The sequence below is a fragment of the Pinus tabuliformis genome, chromosome X (assembly GCF_031772625.1).
Source record: "Pinus tabuliformis cultivar Carrire ecotype Pingquan chromosome X, CPIR1, whole genome shotgun sequence".
Lineage (NCBI taxonomy): Eukaryota > Viridiplantae > Streptophyta > Pinopsida > Pinales > Pinaceae > Pinus > Pinus tabuliformis.
The window spans coordinates 14440577-14458374 of NC_142308.1; the positions used below are offsets into that span (position 1 = coordinate 14440577).

At 37.8% G+C, this 17798-nt stretch overlaps 1 pseudogene across 1 annotated transcript; it reads left to right on the forward strand.

The window, feature by feature from the left end:
* Positions 1-1983: 1983 nt before the first annotated feature.
* Positions 1984-13683, forward strand: LOC149138062 (glutamate receptor 3.2-like; annotated as a pseudogene). The gene is made up of 7 exons (XR_016265035.1): positions 1984-2298; positions 2648-3214; positions 9708-10392; positions 10509-10789; positions 10888-10919; positions 12362-12756; positions 12869-13683. The product of XR_016265035.1 is annotated as a glutamate receptor 3.2-like (transcript).
* Positions 13684-17798: the final 4115 nt, after the last annotated feature.

A 17798-nucleotide genomic window follows, 5' to 3' on the forward strand; every position in this document is an offset into this window, starting at 1 on the left:
TTGTTTTGAATTCTCTCCCTAATAATAGCTTTTGTATTTCTAATGATTGCCCATTTCCCTTTTCTTGTCTCCTTTACCTTTTGGACTTATTTTCTTAGTTCAACTTGATCTTTTAGGATGAGATCTTCATTTATAAAGATTCTTGATCTTTTCAAGCTTGGGTATTTACTGAGTATATCTACTTTATGTTCATTACAATTTACCTTGATACATGTTAGTCAATGCTTATGTTTAAGTATTTTTCCCACCCTTTGTGCTTCTGTTAGATAGGTTGTTTGAATTTGTGACTTAGATTTTAGTTTTTCTTTTACTACTTCTAAAGTGTCCGCACCATTTTTCTCTAGTAATGCTCATGGTCCAGTTCAATTAGCTTGGTCATTTCTTGTTTTTCGTGCTACTTTGGGCTGAGTTATTATTCAAATTTTCTTTTAATACTTTAATCTCATCTCTCATGAAGTAATTTTATTCCACCATTAATTGTTTTTTGTGTTTAAATTCTTGCATCTTATCTTTCATTCCTTGGATTTCAACCTGAAATGCTATTATTTTATTTTCTAAAAAAATTGTGAGATTAAAATTCTTAATATTAATCTTTAGAAACGTTAATCTTAATCCATAGAAAAATATTGCGTGGAAATCTTAATCTAATAGATTATAACCCAAGACCTATTATTGTATTTTTTATGTTTGTTTTCCTAATATACTTTCATTCATATTTATTTTGTAATTAAAGGGGTTTTCATAATATTTTACATAATTAATATAATTGGGTGATATTTTTCTTATAGTTCAATATATATATATTTTCAATCTCTGGTGGTGGTTCGTAGATCTCTCCAGTGGGTTTTCTGTGGTTTCTATGGTGAACCTACCCTAATCTCTACTCTATACAGCTTTCCTTCATGCTATCACCTGCGATTGCTATCAGTCTACGTGTATTAAGACGTTCGTGCTATCACCTGCGGCATTCGGAATATAATCCGAGCTATCACTCTGCGGACTTCGTACTGATCTCCTGCCGTGGTCTTCCTAGTGCATTCTTTCTTTTCTTTTTATCGTTTTTTTTTTATTTCTTTTCAATTATGAGTAATGTTCCTCAAATTTCTAAACCGTATGTCTTATTATTATTATTAAATAAATTAATATATAAATTAAAGATATATAGAAAATATGTAACAATGTTTTTTATTTAATTTATATACACTATGATGAATGAAAAAACTAGAAAAGAAAACGATTATAATGATTTTATAAATAAATCTAAATTTTTAATGTAAGTTATGTAAACTATAATGAATATTCTAAACTAATGCATAAAAGTTAAATCCCTCTCATCATTATTAGTAATTAATTTAAATTTTAAATTTCAAAAGTGTTATAAAACATTAATCTACAAATAAAAACTTGAGTATGTTCTAAAAATATATATAATTTATTTTCTAGAATTATATCGAATTCCAGAAATTCTATAAAAAAAAAATTATAGAATTATATAAAACAGTAAAATTTTATTCTAATTTATTTGTTCTATTTTCAAAGTTATCTCGATTGCAACTTGTAGTTGCATCTAACCAGCTAAGGAAAGTCCATGGAATCTTATACGTTTTGTTTCATTCGAGAACGTCCAGGAAACACATATTTGATTGTCTGGTTCTGCGTGAGTCGAAATAAGAATGCATCTCTCAAGTCAACATCAACAATGAATTCTGGCTCAGCGTTTTGTTGGGTCAATAAGTACGGCATTGCAAGGAAGCTGATGATAAGGAAAACTGAAGTGCAATATAGAAAGTTAAGTTGTTCAACGTTGAATTGTTCAACTTCAATGATACCAATATATCCTTCAATAAACAATCACAACCGCTCAAATCTTGCCACACCATACCTGATAATCCTCGCAAGTCAGTCCAGACAAAATAGCGGGTTTCTTTCCGCCTTCTGTTGACAAAATAGAGTTGCAGGGATCTATTTATCGAAATCTTTGGCTCCGGTTGTGGCTGCACACGGCAACGATCATGGCGGTTTCCATTCTGAAGTTCTTCGTCTGTCTTCTACTTTGTTTGGTGAATTTCTATGGAGAGGATGCAAGGAATGCTGTAGCAGCAGAAGATGGGAGGAGGGCAATTAATATAGGCGTCATACTAGACAAGGATTGGTACGGATTAGTGGCAAGAACGGCCTTTGAATTAGCTGCAGAAGACGTAAATAAGGAGAATAAGCTCCCCAACTCCAGTCGCTTAGCGCTCCACTTTCGCTTTTCAGATTCTGATGGACAAAACGCAGTCATGGCCGCCTTTGCTGGTATTTATTAAATCCAATAATCACAGTTTAAAATTAGAATTGACTTTGATGGCTTTTATTTTCTATTCACGATTCAACTGTATTGAATAGATAAATCAAAATGTATAAATTATTATGGGATTTTATTTTCATAGCTTTTATATATCCATGTACTTTGAATTTACATAAAAACATTTTATTATTTAAAAAAGAAGAAGTTGTTTGTCCCAAATTTTATACAGCCGGGACAAAATATGTGAGAGGAGAGATTAGGATTTCCCGGGTTCGAATCTATTAGATTAAGGTTTCAAGAAATCTGAATGAGTAAAATAGTTCTAACAGCATTAAACAAACTGCTGCTTTTCTACAGCTGTAAATCTATTGAAAAAACAAGTGGTGGCCATAATAGGACCACAAACATCGCAAGAAGCCGGGTTCGTGATAGATCTGCGTACCGCTTCAAAGGTGCCAATGATTTCATTCTCTGTAACGGATCCCCTGCTCTCTGCCCGCCGGTCTACGCCGACAACGATTACGGCACCGGCATGCCGTAATAATCAACGAATACGCCGACAACGATTACGGCACCGGTCCCCTTCTTGACCGATTCTCTCAGTAACGTGGGATGTGAAATCGCTTACAGATCGGCCATTCCAGCGAATGCAAATAGAAGCGCTACGAGAACGATGCTTTCCGAGCTGAAGGACATGCAGACGAGAGTTTTCGTTGTTCACATGACTTCAGACCTGGGCGCTGTTTTCTTCTCAGAAGCTCAGAACATGGGGATGATGAGCAGTGAATATGCATGGATTATTACAGACGGGTTGAGCGCTGTTCTCGACGTCATGAACGAATCAAGCATCGCGTCCATGGAAGGTGTTCTGGGAACCAGAAGTTATATTCTAAACTCTACACAGTTGCATAATTTTGATAGCAGGTGGAAGCAACGGTTCATAGTCGAGAATCCCACTAAAGTGTTGGGTATTTTTAATGCAAAATACCAAAAACAAACAATATGTTTACCACAGAGCCAATGCTCTGTTTACTCTGTCCAGGATCTTTTGACAGAAAACCTCTTAGAAACAAAATGACTCAGATCAAACCATTAAACTGACACAAAACATTTCTATTCACAAATATATTTCCTCATACATATTCATCCTCTGTTACTGAGAGGGATTCACCACAAGAAAAACATTCAACAAAAAAAACATTCACTGTGTTTTCACCTGAGAATTCACTGAGCTGGGTTACTGCTGTAAATCCCCTTTTACATTCACTTTACTGCTGTAATAAAATTTACATATGCATACAAATACGCTCCACCATTTTCTTTATGCACTGCTGTGCAAAAACCACACATGGTTTTAGCTACTCCACCATTCTACGATGGCCAACAACAAAAACCTTATATCCCATGTGCCAAACAAAACAGAGATGCAGAGCACGTTTTTCACTGCTCTCCTTTTTTTTTTTTACAATAGTCAATGCACGAGCCCTTTTCATTTTTTTGAAAACAAAATAAAATAAAAAAACACAATTACTTTTACGTGCCGTAAGTATTTTTAACACCCATGCCTTTCTTTAAATGCACCACCATACCTCCGATACATATAAAAACATTAAAATTTAAATCACCTTACCTATTCTCTACGGTAACAATTAATTCATTAATTATTTTACCGCGGTCAACCAAAAATGAAATTCACTCCACGCAAAGTCATTAATGTATGTTCGTATGCAGGTTTGGGCAATCAACGGACGAAAAGGGTGGAGTAGATCGAACGGAGGAGAAGAATATCGGAAGGCCAACAAGTGCTGAACATTAACCCCCGAGATTTTTACGTTGCGCTACGTCAGGGCTGAACCACGTGTCAGCTCCACATTTTCTCGGGCCCTTGTGTACGAAAACCATTTTCTGCAGGTAGGCGGTCCGAGAAGTCTTTAAGCTGGTTTGTGGTTTTTGCTGGCGGTTTTGGGGAGCGTACGGCTGCGTTGAAATTAGATTTCAACACTCCCCTTTAATTTCAACAGCTGGGCATTCGGTCATACCCAGACACTTCCTCAAAAATTCAAAGCTCTTCTGATCAAGTGGCTTTGTCAAGATGTCTGCTACCTGTTCTTGAGTCCTGCAATGTTCCAAGACAATTTCTCCATTGTTCACCAATTCTCTGATGTAGTGAAACCTTGTATCAATGTGTTTCGTTCTCTTATGAAACACTGAATTCTTTGACAATGCAATAGCTGAGCTATTGTCACAAAAAATCACTGTCGCTTTTGCCTGCTCTTGGCCTAAGCTTCTCAACATTCTTCTCATCCACACTGCTTGACATGCTGCTGCTGTAGCTGCCACATATTTAGCCTCTGCTGTAGACAATGCTACAATGGACTGCTTCTTAGAAGCCCATGAAATGGCTCCTGAACCCATATTAAAAACATAACCGGAAGTGCTCTTCCGATCATCTACACTTCCAGCCCAATCGCTATCTGTGTACCCAACCAAATCTGAATGTTCTGAGGCATGATATAGAATTCCAAACATTTTGGTACCTTTGACATACCTCAAAATTCTCTTTGCTGCCTGCCAATGTGCCTCCTTTGGCCTCTCCATGAACCTGGAAATTAAACTAACAGCATACATTAAATCAGGCCTAGTAGCTGTTAAATACATAAGGCTGCCTACAATGCTTTTATACAAGCTAGGATCAAAATCCTTGCTGCTGTCCTCTCTGCTGAGCTTTAATCCCATCACTGTGGGAGTGATTGCTGCCTTGCATTCTTCCATCTTAAATCTGCTCAAAATTTGATTTACATATCTTGCTTGAGATATAAAAATTCCTTTTTCATTTTGATCTACTTCTATGCCTAAGAAGTATCTTAAGAAACCCATGTCAGTCATTTCAAATTCACTCTTCATGACTGATTTAAAATTCTTAATGAGCTGATCATCATTACCTGTGAAAATAACATCATCTACATACAAGACAACAATTAAAATTTTACCATCCTTTTCTTTGATGTAGACTGTGGGTTCTCCTTCACACTTGTCGAATTCATTATCCAATAGATATGAATCTATCCTGCTGTACCATGCTCTTGGCGCTTGCTTCAGCCCATAAAGAGCCTTCTTCAATTTGCACACTTTGTGCTCTTCTCCTTTCTTCTCATAGCCGAGAGGCTGTTCAACATAAACCTCTTCCATTAACACTCCATTTAGGAATGCTGATTTCACGTCCATTTGGTAGACTTTCCATTTGTTTTGAGCTGCTATGGACAGCACTGCTCTCACGGTTTCCATTCTTGCAACCGGGGCGAAAGTCTCCTCATAATCTCTCCCATACTGCTGCTTGTACCCTTTGACAACCAGCCTTGCCTTATGCCTTTCAATCTTGCCTTCAGCATTGCTCTTGGTCTTGTAGACCCATTTCACACCAATGACTTCTTTGCCTTTTGGTAACTCAACCAAATCCCATGTTTTGTTTCTCTCTATGGCATTCATCTCCTCATCCATAGCTTCTATCGATTTCCTATCTTTAATTGCATCTTCGAAATGAATAGGATCATCAACATGACAAAACAAGGCAAATAAGGAATTCATTCCTTCTTCATAAATTTCACTTAGATTTCTAAACTTCTTACCTCTTTCACTTGGTGTGCAAGTGCTTGAAGATGCACTTGAATTTCCTCCATGTGGTGTGCTTGGAGAAGCACTCTCATTGATCCTCAATGGTGTTCCTTGCTGTCCTTGTGTTGGCGCTGCTGTTTGGGGATGCATTTCAGCCACCTCCTCTTCATCTTCATCATGAGACAAACAGTTCTTGACATTCACTATTTTCTCTATGCTTCCATCCCAAGCTTCCTCTTCAATGAATTGAACATCCCTGCTGACAAAGAACTTCTTGGTAGATGGAATGTACAGCCTGTAGGCTTTGGATTCATCACTGTATCCAATGAAGATGCATTTCTCCCCTTTGCTGTCCAACTTCCTCCTTAGCTGATCCGGAATGTGTGCATAGGCCACACACCCAAAAACTCTCATGTGGGTGACTCCTTGCTTTTTCCCACTCCATGCCTCTTCTGGCACTTTGTTCATCACTGCTTTTGTAGGACACCTGTTCAATATATAAACTGCACAATGTACAGCTTCAACCCAATACTCATTTGGCAAATGCTTTGCCTTTAGCATGCTCCTCGCCATATCCATGATGGTCCTGTTCTTCCTTTCAGCAACTCCATTTTGCTGCGGAGTGTACCTTGCTGTAAATTGTTTGTGAATTCCATTTTCTCTACAAAATCTTAGGAATTCCTTGGAGATATACTCACCTCCTCTATCAGTTCTCAAAACTTTTATATGCAGCCCGCTTTGGTTTTCAACAAATGCCTTGAAATTTTGGAATTTCTCAAACACTTCACTTTTGTTTTTAAGGAAATATATCCAAGTCTTTCTTGTACAGTCATCAATGAATGTTAAGAAATATAGGCTGCCAGCTAATGATGGAGCTTGCATTGGTCGACATAAATCTGAGTGGATGATCTCTAAGGGTGCCTTTGCCCTTATGCTCTTCCCTGATGGAAAACTTTCTCTGTGTTGTTTTCCCAAAATGCAGCCTTCACATAGGCTGTCCGGTTTCTCTATCAATGGTAATCCTTTTACCATTCCTTTTCTGCTCAATAAGTTTAGACCTCCAAAATTTAGATGCCCGAATCTCAAGTGCCATAACCAGTTCCCATCCTTTGGCACGCTTTGGAAGGCCTCTTGGGTGACTGCTGCCATTTCCCTTTTGTTCTTCATGTCTGCCCTGATCCGGAGAGGGAACATCCTGTTCCTTGTCATCTTCACTTCAGCAATGCATCTTTTGCTGGGTGGTATATCCATGATGGTGCACACATCATTTACAAAGTAAACATTGTAACCCTTTTGGATAAGCTGTCCAACACTCAATAGGTTACATCTCATTCCGGGGACATAGTAGACATCTGCTATGGTTTTCCTTTCTCCTTGCTTTGTAAATATTTTTACCTCCCCTTTTCCCATAACAGACACTTTACTATCAGTTCCTAGTGTGACCTCTGATTTCAAATTCTGATTTAAGGCTGAAAAGAGGGCTATGTTCCCTGTCATATGGTTGCTGCAACCTGAGTCTAAAAACCATATGTCCTCACTATGTGTTTCAGCCATGTTACAAGCTAACAGGACATTATTTTGACTGTTGTTTTCTCTTGTAACATTTGCATTTTGTCTACTGTTCATATCATGCTGTTTCTTTCTACAATCACTAGCATAATGTCCATACTTTTTGCAATAATAGCATTGAACATTAGATTTATCATACCTTTGTCCTTGAGCATGATATTGTCCTCCTTGTTGGCTGCTGCCTTGACCTTGGTTCTGATTTGGATTGCTGCCTCTTCCTTGTGCATTTGCTGGACTGTTCCTTCCACCTCTGTTCTGGCTTCTGCCTCTTCCTCTTTTGTTTCCTCTGCCTTGACCTCTTCCTCTTCCAAAGGACATCTGGGTCTTGAAGGCTTGCTCAAGAGATGAGTTTTCATTCCTACTCAACCTCTGCTCATGTGTTATCAGTGATGCATGTAGCTCATCAACTGAATAACTTGAGAGATCATTTGTCTCTTCGATGGTGGTGACTATGGCATCAAACTTTGAGGGTAAGACTCTCAATATTTTCTCCACAATCCTTCTGTCTTCAATGGCTTCTCCATGAGTTCTCATTTGTGTGATTACACCAATCACATGAGTGAAGAATGAGTCAATGTTATCTGACTCCTTCATGCACAGATTCTCAAAGTCCTTTCTCAGCAATTGTAGTTTTGCTGTCTTCACTCTCTCCATGCCTTGATAAGCTGTCTTGAGGGTTTGCCATGCTTCATTTGCTGTCTTAGCTGCTGCTAACCTTGGAAACACACTCTGGTCTACTGCTAGATACAACAACATACGGGCTTTTGAATCCTTCTTTCTATTGCTCTTTAGTTGATCTCTCTCTCCCTGAGTTAGTGCATTGAATTCAGTTTCATCTGCTGGTTCTTCAAAACCTTCCTCAACTATTTCCCATAAGTCTTGAGAGGCAAACAGGGCTGTCATGGTTATTGCCCAGTAGTCATAGTTTTTCCCATTAAACTGTGGGAGCTGGGTGTTAAACAAACCCATACCAGTGCTTGTGCTAGCCATTCCTTGTATTCTGATCTATGTCTCTAAATCCTTGACTGTGTGTTTAAAACAGCTGACTGTTTCTTCAGCAACACAAAAAAAACTTTTGAAATACCTGAATCCTTTGATGTCTGAGTCTTCTGTCTGCCTGAGAAGTTTTGCTGCAGCAACAACCTTCTCCCTTCAGCTTCTTTAACTTCTTTAAAGAGCCTGAGCCTGCTCTGATACCACTGTTGGGTATTTTTAATGCAAAATACCAAAAACAAACAATATGTTTACCACAGAGCCAATGCTCTGTTTACTCTGTCCAGGATCTTTTGACAGAAAACCTCTTAGAAACAAAATGACTCAGATCAAACCATTAAACTGACACAAAACATTTCTATTCACAAATATATTTCCTCATACATATTCATCCTCTGTTACTGAGAGGGATTCACCACAAGAAAAACATTCAACAAAAAAAACATTCACTGTGTTTTCACCTGAGAATTCACTGAGCTGGGTTACTGCTGTAAATCCCCTTTTACATTCACTTTACTGCTGTAATAAAATTTACATATGCATACAAATACGCTCCACCATTTTCTTTATTCACTGCTGTGCAAAAAAAACCACACATGGTTTTAGCTACTCCACCATTCTACGATGGCCAACAACAAAAACCTTATATCCCATGTGCCAAACAAAACAGAGATGCAGAGCACGTTTTTCACTGCTCTCCTTTTTTTTTTTTTTTACAATAGCCAATGCACGAGCCCTTTTCATTTTTTTGAAAACAAAATAAAATAAAAAAACACAATTACTTTTACGTGCCGTAAGTATTTTTAACACCCATGCCTTTCTTTAAATGCACCACCATACCTCCGATACATATAAAAACATTAAAATTTAAATCACCTTACCTATTCTCTACGGTAACAATTAATTCATTAATTATTTTACCGCGGTCAACCAAAAATGAAATTCACTCCACGCAAAGTCATTAATGTATGTTCGTATGCAGGTTTGGGCAATCAACGGACGAAAAGGGTGGAGTAGATCGAACGGAGGAGGAGAATATCGGAAGGCCAACAAGTGCTGAACATTAACCCCCGAGATTCTTACGTTGCGTTACGTCAGGGCTGAACCACGTGTCAGCTCCACATTTTCTCGGGCCCTTGTGTACGAAAACCATTTTCTGCAGGTAGGCGGTCCGAGAAGTCTTTAAGATGGTTTGTGGTTTTTGCTGGCGGTTTTGGGGAGCGTACGGCTGCGTTGAAATTAGATTTCAACATAAAGGAAAGCCGGCAAAGCTCAACATATACGGTTACTATGCCTACGATGCCGTTTGGATGATCGCTTAGGCTATCAAACGTTTTGGTAATGCCGAATTTAATTTCTCTCAATCCCCAATTAACCCAAATGAGTCGTTCAATTCACAGCTGTCGAATCTTCCAGTTTTCAAACAAGGGGAACGATTGCTACACCTACTCAGGAACACCAATTTCAAAGGTTTAAGTGGGCAATTGAAAATAAGTGAAGGGGAGGTTACAGGTGCCACATATGAAATACTCAATGTCTTGGGCAAAGACAAAGTCCGCTACCGCCCAATTGGCTGCTGGAGATCAAATGGAACTTCTGATTCCTCAGGGGCAATGAGTGAGCTTGAAAATGTTACTTGGCCAGGAGAATCCACAGACCCACCCCGCGGCTGGGCAACGCCTACCAAGCCGTTGAGAATTGCGGTCCCAATTAAAGACGGATTCCAAGAGTTTGTCCGTGTCGAGAAAAATGCAACCGGCGGGCTAGTACTCTCTCAGGATAAGCCCGGTTTTGTAATTGAAACATTTACAGCCGTTCTCAAAAACCTTTCATATAATGTTACGCCCTATTTCATTCCTTACAATGAGAACGGGTCAGAATTGCCGGGTTACTATGATGACCTAATCCAGCAAGTCTCCTTATCAAAGGTCAGCTGTTAAAAAATTTCTTCCTCTCTTTCTCCATTATCCACTTCCATGTATATAAGTGCCTTTTTTTTTCAACCAATCTAATTTGGAGTTTTTCTTTTTAATGCCCTGATCAGGAGTTCGATGCAGCTGTGGGGGATTTTACCATCCTTGCAAACCGCAGCATATATGTGGATTTCACTCAGCCCTATTTTCAGTCAGGGCTGGTGATGGTAGTGCCAATAAAAGCAGCCAATCCGAGCGATGCTTGGACATTTCTCCGTCCTTTTACACGAGCTATGTGGGGTACAACCGGAGCATTCTTCGTGTTTACAGGATTAGTTGTTTGGCTGCTTGAACATAAGGTCAACGATACTTTCAGAGGAAAGCCCAAAGAACAGGTTACAACCTTCCTATGGTAATCTTCATTTTCCAATTTCTTTCATAGGGTTTGGGTATTTTCATTTATGAAGTTTTTAGATCGAGTATAAAAAACCGTGTACTAATGTTTTGCAGGTTCTCGTTTTCCACGCTCTTTTTCTCTCAGAGTAAGTCTGTTATTTACTTTCAATTTTTTATTATATCATTTATCTTTGATAAAAAATCTGCCGCAAGTAGATTCTACATTAAAAATGCATTGAATAATAGACTTTGAATCACTAATTTGAAATTTCATAGGACTAATTTTCATGAAGGCAAAATATGTTTATTTTTCTGTGCATTGCTTTCGGTATCGAAACATTTAAATGATGTTACAAAAATTTCAGTCTCTTTCGAATTTATTATATTCTACACAGCATGAGATTTCATAGAAATATATTTCATATGAAAAAAACAAGCTGGGATTTCATATGAAAAAAGCAATGGAACTTTATATGTTTCGTCTTCAGTATCAAAAAATTTAAATGATATTAAAAATTATAAATGCCACTCGTATTTATTATAATTTTACCCCAGCATGGTTAAGAGGGACGCAAAAGGTTAATTTTCGCTGGTCTTCCATGTGGGGAGGGAATTCTTTTATCAAAACAGTACATTCGGACCATATTTAGAAAGCGATCGTTCTGTGAAGTTGTAAACAGACAATCAGGCAGATTAAAAATTCCTATTGAAATTCATGTCTATTTTTCTTATATGTACTCTTTGAAGCTATCTTATTTCTACTATTTGGAGGTATCTCCGCTATTCTTAGGGAAAACGCCCTTATTCTTTTTATCAAAACACTTTCAGACGATATTTTGAAGCAACCTTCCTGTGAAGTTGTACACAGCCAATGACACATTAAAAATTTCTATTGAAACTCATGTCTGTTATTCTTATATTTACTCTTTGCAGGTATCCCTCTTATTCTCAACTTTATTGAATAGGAAGTACGTACAATTAGATTAAATCCGATTTAATTTCTCATGGGATTAAATCTCTCCCAGTAATGAAAACAGTTTGCATAGTCCCTGTTAGCTTTTTGATCATTAATGAACATATTCATTAAAATTGTATTGTTTTAACAAATATTTAAATATCCAATCTATAGTTTATATCGTATGGTATAATTGTGAAATAGAATATAGACTTTTTCTGATTAATTTTTATAATTAAAATGAAGTCATTATACTATTGGAAATTTTCAACTGTATATTCTATGCTTCAACCATATGCTATAATTTGTATCCTATGTTTCGACCATATGCTCCAATTTGAACTACAAAATTAGAGTAAAATTGTCATCAAACATAGTTATAGAAACTAGGAATCAAAAGCCCAAAAACACTATTTCAAATATGCAATATCTCCTCTATTTGACATTATCAACAGCAATATTTCCAACATCAAAAATCCTGATTGAATACAATATTTCCAACGCCAAAATGTACTAAACTATTCATTATAATTTCAATATCTGCGTAGATAATTCTCAATTACAGCTGTGTAAAATTGTAATCGTTTTATTAATTAATGATTCAAAGAATTGCAAATGGTTCGTATTATACAGGAGAGAAAGTTGTGAGCAGTTTGGCTCGAGGAGTCATAATAATCTGGCTTTTCGTGGTTCTGATACTGCAATCTAGCTACACAGCAAACCTCCCTGCAATATTAACAGCCCAACAAATGCAACCCACCATTCAAGACGTGGAGACTCTGAAATCCAGCGGACAGCCCGTGGGTTACCAGGCCGGATCTTTTGTAGGTGAATACCTGGTAGAGCACCTGGGGATAGATCGCAACAAGCTCCATGAATATTCATCACCACAAGAATATGCAAACGCACTGTCAAACGGATCAGTGGCTGCCATATTTGACGAACTCCCTTATATTTGCGTTTTCCTGTCAAACCAAAGCGGCTTCACAATAGTTGGCGAGACATATAGAACCGGGGGCTTAGGCTTCGTATGTTTCCATCACATTCATTCTATTTATTGCTATTAGGGTTAAGACTAGTAAAATTGCACTCGTTTTTGGTGTTCGAAATATACTGTGACTTGATTTTATCTATAAACAGGCATTTCCGAAGGGATCTCCGCTCGTATCGGACATGTCAACGTCGGTGCTGGAGGTTGCAGAGGGCCCGGAAAATCAGCAACTTCGGGCGATATATTTCAACAACAAGACGGACTGCAGCAACGGAGGGCCTCCAGAAAATTCGAATAGGCTAAGCATGGAGAGCTTCTGGGGCCTTTTCCTCATTACGGGCTCCGCTTCAGCGATGGGTTTGCTCATATATTTGGGCCATCATATTTACACATATGTTCGCCATCGCCTTCCACAGGAGCAACAGCACTTCTCCTCCACAAAACGTTTAATCTCAAGCCGCTTGAAAAGCTTCCTGAATTACATAGTCGAGAAAGAGGAACCCGGCAATTCTAAAGAAACCAGTCGAGAAAGTGATGAAAATCTCCCTGACGCCCCCAATTTTGGTACCAGTATTTCTACTCCGCCGGCGAGGGAAAGTCCAGTGAGCGAAACCACTGTTGGTCACATAGAAGAAGAAGAAGGCGGCTATGAAGACACCGGTGGTCACATAGAAGGAGGCGGCTATGAAGACACCGGTGGTCACATAGAAGGAGGCGGCGGCGTAACCACCGATGGAGGTCCCATAGAAGAAGACGACGACTATGAAGACACCCGTGGTCACATAGAAGGAGGGGGCGGCGTAACCACCGGTGGAGGTCCCATAGAAGAAGAGGACGGCTAGGAAGACGCCACCTCCTCCGCGTTGTTGTCGCGCTCTTCTTCATTCCTTTGGCTGCCAGGGGCATCATCTTAATGATCAACATCTTGATGCTTACAAAATAGTCAAGGTTTTTATCTTTCCCATTCGAAGGTTGGATCTTGGATCTTCACATGACTTTGCCTGAAGCATACCAGGCTCAGGCTCTTCCAGGTAGTGTCTGGAGTTAATGAGTTTTGAACTCATGACCTTTCAGTATGCGAGGACCGGGAGAGCAGATTTTAATAGTGGTTCTTATCATATTTGTGCTTCAAAAAATACTCTTGATTTAGTTGACTGTTCAATAATTACAGCTGTAACATGTAAAATCTGTTTGTATGTTATTTTTTAATTAATCATTGAAACCATTTATGAAATTATAAATATAAGAAAACAGACATGAATTATAAATTATAAAACAGACCAGGTTAAATAACTTTATATTATGAACTAAATACTTATAGAAATATGTTACGTTATATTTTATATATAAAAATATAATATATAGTTATCTGATGCTATATTTAAATAATATTATGTTATAATTATATATGATTGAAAGAATAATTTAGGCGTAAATCATATGTAGATAGACATTTGTCGACACGTTTCGAACCAATTAATGTGGTTTATCGTCAGCACAAGTTAACAACGGTCTGTCTACATGTGATTTACGCCAAAGTTATTCTTTCAACTATTATGGATCACAGAAGCCTCAATTCAACTATATATATATGATGTTATATTTAAATAATAGTTAAATATAATTATATATAGTTAAATATTATATATAATTAAGTTGAATGTTTTGTTATTGTGACTATCCTAATTATAAAACAAACCAATTATGTTATGCTAAATAATTTTATGTTATGAACTAAATAATTATAAAATTATGTTATGTTATATTTCATTTATAGATATTATAGTTATATGATGTTATATTTAAATAATAATTAAATATAATTATGTTATAGTTATAGTTATATAGGGTAGATGTCAAGAGTAAATGTTATATAGTGTTAATGTCAGCCCTAATTAAAAATGGATATAATTTTATGTCTAAAATAAAATATAAATTTAAGTGGAATTGGTACCATGGCAATGAAGAGTGGAATTTTGTTTGTAGAAAGGGTGAAATAATTAAAGTAAAATAGTTAATTTAACATTTGTGGACTCTAGATTTTGAATATAATATTTTTATTTTAAAATATGATATAATATTTTTTATTTTTAATAAAATTTCTCATTTTTTATTTGGTTGTGAGGTGCACTCCAACACAAGATGCTAGAGATGTGTAACATTAATGTAAACATTTTAACTCAATGAAAAAAATAACCACATAAAATTTATTAATAAAAAAAGAAAAATGACCCATGGTTTTAAGAATCCATAGTATTGACCCATGGTATTCATGTGGAATATAACCTATTTAAGGGGAAATTAAACCAGCCTAAATCTATCCTAGTTTGATGTTATATTTACATACATAATTAGTTGTAGAAAATGATGGTGTTGAATCCATGTAGCCTGTAAAGGTAAAACTTTTTTATGGATATGTTCACACTTGGCATTTGTATGGATATGTTTGGTGGCCCTATGTCTTTTTGTATGTTTTGCTTTTATCGTTGAATGGATGAATACATAATGTGTATATATATGTAGAAGCTTTAGAGCTTTCTGGATGCTATTGGGTGATTCAAGGTGTTTTTAAGAAGTGTAAGGTTAAAGAGGATTGCACAAAGTACAAAACAATAGTTGCTTCTTCATTCTAATGGTTTCTATGATAATGTAAACATTTTGACTCGGAAAATAAAATTAAAATATAGTAGAGAAGTGTAACTTAATGTGTGGAAATATATTGTAAACATTTTAACTCAGTGAAAATAAAATAAAAATAACAAAATAAAAATAACTTTATAAAAAATAATAATAATAAAAAATTGACACATGGTATTAAGAATCCATAGTATTAGCCGATGGTATTGAACCATGAAATTCGTGTGGAATATAACCTATTTAAGGGAAAAATTAAACTAGCATAGATCCATCTTAGTTGATGCTATATTCAGATACATAATTAGCAGGAGAAAATGATGGCGTTGATTCCATGTAGCATGTAAAGGTAAAACATTTTTATGGATATTTTTGCACTTTGGCATAGTGCATTTGTATGGATATGTTCGGCCGCCCTATTCTTTTTGCATATTTTTATTTTTATCGTTGAATGAATGAATACATAATGTGTATATATGTATATAAGCTTTATAGAGGCTATTGGGTGATTGAGAAAGGTGTTTTTTAATAAGTGTAAGGCTAAACAAAATTGACAAAGTACATAACAATAGTTGTTTCTTCATTCTAATGGCTTCTTTGATAATCATTTTAATATGATATATGTAATATATTCTCTTAATTTGTGTAATAATTTGTTATAGAAATAGAGATGATAGATCTAGGATTGTAAATTTAGAAATGAATAAACTTAATTATGAAAGTGACCTGGGGTTAGGGGAGAAGGTGGGAGGAATATTATGTAAAATGTAATTATTAGATTTTATCTAATATTTAGGTCTACCTTATTAGGTAAAATGTAATACTATAGTAGAATAGTAGTGCATGAGGAGTGGCGAGCGCTCTGCTAGGGTTTCGCAAGGGTTTGGAACGGTACTGCGACGGAGCCGTCAGGCCTCAGCCAAGCCATCTCTGCAACAACAGCATTGCGGCAGCGGTACTGACCTGCATCGCGTCAGGGCCTCCCTATGGCTCAGCCGCAGGGGGGGGCCTCTGGGCCCTCCCCGTCGCAGCAGAACCCGGCGCACGGAGTAGTCTTTGGGTCAGTGGATAATGAGATTCTGAACGGAAGGAAAATTCACCAGGACAGCAAAAAAGAAAGCGAAAATAATGGGGAGAAGGAAGGGAAGCACCAGAAAGGTTCTGACAATACGGAAGAAAGCTTGAAGGTCACCTCATCAACATGCAGACCTGTGGCCAAGGAAAGACCACGAGTGGAATTACCAGGAGATAAGATAGATGCAAGAATAGACTTCATGCGCGATCACGCCATCATTGGGAAGTTCATAGGGTTCTGGCCCACTGAAAAGGCCCTGAATGGTTGGATAGCGGCGAAATGGAAGCCGAAGGGGGATGTTACCCTTCAGCTTGGGCCGAAGGGTTTCTTCACCGCAATATTCTATTGCCTGGAGGATAAGCACAGAATATTAGTGGGAGGACCATACTTCTTCAATTCGGCAGGCCTTTATCTGAGAGATTGGATACCCAGATTCAACCCAGATAAGGAAGACCTAACCTGGGCGCCTGTATGGATTCGGTTATATTCCCTCCCAGATGAATACTGGGAGGAGGATTCTCTCAAAAGAATAGGAAATGCGGTGGGAGAATATATCAGATCATCGGAAGAAACCAAAAACCGTAAGTATATATCCTATGCTCGTATTTGTGTTTTCATTCGCCTCAATGAAGCCCTACCTGATTCGCTCACTCTCTCCCACCGGGATGAGGAATGGATTCAGCCTCTGGATTATGAGCACGTTCCTTTCCGATGCCGGAAGTGCCACACCCTTGGCCACCTCTTTCGAGACTGTCCTCTAAACGCCCTATCCAGCACTCCCGACTCCTCTGCCGCCCCTGCTCAGGATGGCTTTACCAAAGTCACCAACAGAAGGCGCGCTCACAGAAAACCCTCAAATGGGCCCAGGCACCAGCCCTCCCAGTCTCATGGCCCAGTAATCAAGAACAGTTTTGACATTCTGGGCCAAGATCCTGAAATCCTGCCACAAGCAGCCGATCCCCACCCTGAGAAACCGTCCTCCTCATCATCTTACCCGGAGAAACCGTCCTCCTCATCATCTTACCCTCCACCTCCCCCACCTCCCAAATCTTCTACCCCTGTCATCACCCCCTCCTTTCCCTATCGGGACCGGAAAGAATCTCCTGAACTCACCAAAGATATGGAAGTTGAAGGAAAAATGGAAAGCCACCAGAACCTAGAGAATAATGAGGAAGAAATAGATCAAGTTCAAGTCATGGAAGAAGAGCCGGAGAGTATTGATCTGCACGGGCTAGATATCATCGAGCTGGAAATAGCCTGCAATAAACAGGCTTTCGATGCCATACCTGAACAAGCACTCGATAAGCTCGAATTGGTCCTTTCTCGAGCTTACTATCAAAACCAGCTAGGAATACAACCAGGCAGCCAAT